At 40.5% G+C, this 5,749-nt stretch overlaps 1 long non-coding RNA gene across 1 annotated transcript; it reads left to right on the plus strand.

Moving 5' to 3' along the window:
* On the plus strand, positions 1-240 carry LOC139030535 (uncharacterized). The gene is made up of 2 exons (XR_011482868.1): positions 1-63; positions 161-240. It is a non-coding gene; the product is annotated as an uncharacterized lncRNA (long non-coding RNA).
* Positions 241-5,749: the final 5,509 nt, after the last annotated feature.

Consider the following 5,749-nt stretch of genomic DNA (forward strand, 5'->3'; position numbering starts at 1 on the left):
TGTCACAGAAGCTGCGTGTTCCAGATGGTGCACGTGCAAGAGCCTCACTGATCACAAACATCTGTAGGTTGTGATGAGTGTGTCTGTATGTATGCATTTGTGTCTGTGTGTGTATATATATGTTTGTATGTGACTGAGATTTGGAGGTCACTTTTTCCAGCAGCAGAACAGAGTCTCTTCTGATGGATACAAAGGAGAAAGAAGACTTGAAAAGAAGACAGAATCTGTCACATGAAGCAGGTACGTTCCTGGATCTCCTCTTCCTTCTGTGTCTTCAAACCAAGCTGCTCCCTCAGGTCTCACCTTGTTTCCTCCGTTGGATTTGGGTGTTTCTCAGTCACCATTTCTGACTGACCAACAACAAGATGTAAGTTCTGTCTAAGTGCACCCGCCCTGGTACATTTCCTGTTCCCTTTACTTCACTCTGTCCTGACAGTCAGGTTCAGTTTCCCGAATTTCTCTCTTAGCATCTTGACCTTCATCCTTAAACAGCTCTTCTTTCCTCTGAGTTAACCAATCCATCATCTTTGATCCTTTTTACCTTCCACCAATCCTGTACTAATGAAAAGGTAGCATGTATTTCTAAGCCCCCTAAGTTTTTTCTTGATTTCCTGAACAAATCTGATTCCTGGATTTAGTGCTCCATGCACTTAATTAACTACTTCACATTTGGTTAAGAAATGATTTTGCTGAAAATTGTTTTCCTCATCTCAAGAACATGGCTGTTTCAAAACCTATATCCTTGTGAGCACAGCCCTAGGGCTTCCCTCATAGGACTTGGAAGGGGCTGGTATAAGGACAGGCTGTGAAAGTGAATCTTCATTAGCTTCATGATTAATCCACCTCTGCTCAGAGTTGATGTAATGACCAACTCCAGAGCTATTGAGCTCCTGTGGGTGGTCATTCTTAAGCCTCTTAAACCCAAGATTAGTGCCACTGGAGTGGCTCTCATAGTTCAAAGTCTGAGTGGTTGCTCAGACTTGAACTCTATGAACTGATGCTCTATTGCACATGGAACTTTGGTGCAGCTGAGTCCAGGCTGCAGACCAGCTTAAGAACACTGGAAACACAGCAACATGTATTCCTCCTTTAACATCTAAAAGTCTGTGAACAGATTCCCTTTTCCTTATCATTGAATCCTTCCGCATCTGGGCATGCTATCCAAGGCTCCTACAGGATGCAGGCATCTGCTGAGGCCCTGCCAGGGCCCAGGATTGAAGTGAGGCCTATTCCTGTGTATAAGCTCTGTATTTCCACTTTCTATAAGTTAATAGATGCTCAGCTAATGTTTATTGAATGATTGAATGGCACTATGCTAGACTTTTAAAAGAAAGTATCTTAAATATAAAGAACTAGTTTTGAGGACATTATTTAGCTAATTGATATTTTTGTTTTAAAGGCAAATGCTTTCAGCAATTAACAAGGCAAAATTTGATTTTCAAAAAGAAGGCACACATCACCACCAGACATATCACAACGAACTCTGCAAATCTCTATCTCTAAGGATACACAAGACAAACCACAACGCACTCACATGTGGCTTCTTATTAAGGGTATCAGAACCAACAGAAGAGACAGGGTATTGGGATGATTTATCATTTGGCAGTTTTTCAATTAAAACCACACAGGAATGTCACAGGATGAAAATTTGCAATTAAAAAAGTACAGCTGCACCATCTATATGATATAAGGAAGAAGATGAGGTGCAGAAAGAGTTCTTTGGCTTGTCATAACAAACAGACTAATTAGTCTTTTATTTTGTGAAAGGAGAGTCCTCTGGAGCTGATCTTGAAGGATGCTGTAGAGACCAAGACAATTCGACTGTTGTGTCCAACAGTTAGAACTGTGAACTGATGATTTTGGATAATGATGTGCTTTGATTTTTTTCTCTTTACTTTTTGTGAATCTACTGTAGGTTTTTAAATTTTTGTTGCCACATGGCTCACATATAACATCTTATAGACATAGTAGTCTCTATTACACTGATAACAAATTAATTTCAATCACATACAAAAGCTCTACCTTTTGATCCCCTCCTACACTTTCTGTTTTTGATGTCAGAATTTGCCTCTCTTTATATTGTATATCACTAACAAAATATTTTTCTCCATAGTTATTTTAATACTTCCCTTAGACTAGAGCTAACTGGTTGTTAGCACACTACCATATTCAGTATTAGAGAATTCTGTATTAGATTACATATTTACATTTACAAGCCTGTTATCTGTTTTCATTTCTTTCATATAATAATTACCATCCTTCGTTTAGCTTGAAGAACTCCCCTCAGCAATCTTGTGAGACAAACCTGTGTTGGTGAACTCCCTCAACTGTTGTTTGTTTGGGAAAGTCTTTATCTCATCTTCATTTCTGAAAGACAACCTTCCTGAGAAAAGTATTCTTGGCTGGCAGGTTTACTTTCATCAGTTTGAATATATCATCCCTTTCTCTCCTGGTTTAATAGCTTTCTTCTGAGAAATCCACTGATATTCATAAGGGAATTTCTTTTTTGTGAGCATTTGCTTTTCTCTTGATGCTTCTAAAATTGTCTCTTTGTCTTGATTATAAACAGTGTGTCTTGGAGAGGATAGTTTTGAATGAACTCTGAGGGGTGACCTATTAGCTACATGAACTTGGATGCCTAAGTCTCATCAGATGTGTAACTTACTGGTATTATTTCTTTAAGTACAATCTCTGTCCCTTCCTCCCTCTCTTCTCCTTCTGGGACCCCAATAGAGTGCAGGTTGTTACTGTAAATGTCATCCCAAAGTTCGCACAGGTTCTTTCACAGTTTTTCATTCTTTTTTCTTCTTTGTCCTCTGGCTGGCTAATTTCAATTTTCTTGTCTTGTGCCTCAAAGATTCTTCTGCTGTTGCTGATGCTCTCTGTAGCATTTTTTATTTTGTTGCATTTCATTCATTGTAACCTTAAGCAACAGAATTTCTGTTTGGTTCCTTCTCTTTTTTTGCCTCATTGCACAGCTTGAGGAATCTCTTTTTTTTTGCCTCATTGAACAGTTGTCTGACCAGGATAGAATACAGGCACAGCAGTGAAAGCATTGAATCTTAACCACTAAACCATCAGCAAACTCCCTTTTTGCTTCCATTTTTATGATTTCAGTCTCCGTACAGAAAAAAAAAAAAAAACTGAATTGATTCTGCGGAGCAACTCAGAGCCTGTGCACAACTACTCTGTGCTCTAGGACCGGCAAACTGCTAATAAGAGTTGGCATGTCACAGCTACTGAAGCCTGTGTACCTAGAGCCTATGCTCCACAAGAGAAGCCCCCACATAGTGAGGCCTGCCGTCCACAAAGAAGAGTAGTGCCTGCTTGCTGCAACTAGAGAAAGCCCATGTGTGTCAACAAAGACCCAGTGAGACCAAAAATTGAAAACAATAATAATAATAAATAATAATTTTCAAATCTTATTTTGTTCACATATTCTTTCCCTGAATTTGATTGTTTATCTGCATTTTTTGGAGTTCCCTGAACTTCTTTGTAGGTATACTTTATTTCTTTCATCATATGTCATTTACTTCATCACTTCCCAATGGTGAATAGCCATGTGAGCTGCCCTGGGAGAAGTCCTGGGCATCTTTCCATCCCCAAGCACAGTCTAGAACTATGAAGACTGCAAGCATGACTGTAGGTCAGAGCCCTGGACACCATGCAGAGCCATCAGCCAGGAATTGGGAGGGTTCAACTCACAACCAGGCCATCAGGCTAACAAACACATGAAAAGATGCTCAACATCACTCATTATCAGAGAAATGCAAATCAAAACCACAATGAGGTACCATTACACACCAGTCAGAATGGCTGCTATCCAAAAGTCTACAAGCAACAAATGCTGGAGAGGGTGTGGAGAAAAGGGAACCCTCTTACACTGTTGGTGGGAATGCAAACTAGTACAGCCACTATGGAGAACAGTGTGGAGATTCTTTTAAAAACTGGAAATAGAACTGCCATATGACCCACCAATCCCACTCCTGGGCATACACACCGAGGAAAACAGAACTTAAAGAGACACATGTACCCCAATGTTCATCGCAGCACTGTTTATAATAGCCAGGACATGGAAGCAACCTAGATGTCCACCAGCAGACGAATGGATAAGAAAGCTATGGTACATATACACAATGGAATATTACTCAGCCATTAAAAATAATACATTTGAATCAGTTCTCATGAGATGGGTAAAACTGGAGCCCATTATAAAGAGTGAAGTAAGCCAGAAAGATAAACACCAATACAGTATACTAACACATATATATGGAATTTACAAAGATGGTAATGATAACCCTATATGCAAGACAGAAAAAGAGACACAGATGTATAGAACAGACTTTTGGACTCTGTGGGAGAAGGCAAAGGTGGGATGACCTGAGAGAACAGCATCGAAACATGTATATTATCAAGTGTGAAATACATTGCCAGTCCAGGTTGGATGCACGAGACAAGTGCTCGGGGCTGGTGCACTGGGATGACCCAGAGGGATGGGATGGGGAGGGAGGTGGGAGGGGGGTTCAGGATGGGGAACACATGTAAATCCATGGCTAATTCATGTCAATGTATGGCAAAAACCACTACAATATTGTAAAGTATTTACCCTCCAACTAATAAAAATAAATGAAAAAAAAAAAAAAAAAACCAGGCCATCACTCTCAGGTCTTATATTAGTTCAACAGCCTCTCCACATGTCCACAATGGAATTGGGGGGTGGGGGGGGCGGTGGTGTTGTGAAATGTAATCTTTACTTGGCCACTCCTACATGACAGCTCTCTCTACCCTGAAGAATCACAGCAGGATCATGTTTACATTTTCAGTAGTAACCAGATTAAAGCAATCTTGAAACAGTATCTTTTCAGAGGAGCCCATTAGTCTAAACTTCTTCCTTTAAGAATTCAATCATATCAGTCCCCTCCATCCACATCTTTGAAATGTAAATAGACAAACGCACCTGATTTTCCCATCTATCCCTTCTCCTGGATCCCCTCTGCCTAAGTCTCCACTTTCTTGCCCTCTTGTCCCACGTGGATGCAGGGTATGGGTGAACACCAATTTGCCATCCATCAACTCAGAGAGATATGAGCTGATATAATTTGCTCAGAAGGATAGATAATTGAACAGACAAGAAATGGCAAGGTCCTGAAGAAACAGTAGGAAGGGATGGAAAGAATGGATTCATAAGGATTTGATAACCAACTAGACAATGGGAGAAGAGCAAAAAGAAATCTATATCTGCTTGAGGAATAAACAGATAAAGTAACCTAGGGAATGAGTAATGAAAAAGGGAGATGCAGTTACCTAGAGTTAGATTTTTAACTGACCCATGAAAATTTAGGCAGGATAAGGAAAGCTGTATTCAATCTCTCCTACCAGCAAACTCCCACTTTGAAACCCACGCCCAAGTCTGGTGCCCAAGAACAGGTTAAAAACAGGTGACGTGACATCTCAGGGAAGAACATACAGGAATGTTCAGGATTGGGTTTTTTCCCTGAGTTTGTGAAATGAGAATATCTCCTGCCATATCAACAAAGAAATGTCCCAGCCATCAATGATTTCTGGTCTCCAATTGTGAATGAGGGCTCCCAAAACTGATCCAGGGGATGCTGCCACTCCCCATGGTGATTGCTGAGGAGCTGGGGGAATGCAAGAAGCAGCCATCTGCCACTCCTTAAGGTGAACAAGGAAACAGGATTGGCCCCAGATAGCTGGTATGCATATGAAAGAATTGAATTCAGTGAGTCCA

Source organism: Odocoileus virginianus, chromosome 23, assembly GCF_023699985.2.
Source record: "Odocoileus virginianus isolate 20LAN1187 ecotype Illinois chromosome 23, Ovbor_1.2, whole genome shotgun sequence".
NCBI classification, from domain to species: Eukaryota; Metazoa; Chordata; class Mammalia; order Artiodactyla; family Cervidae; genus Odocoileus; species Odocoileus virginianus.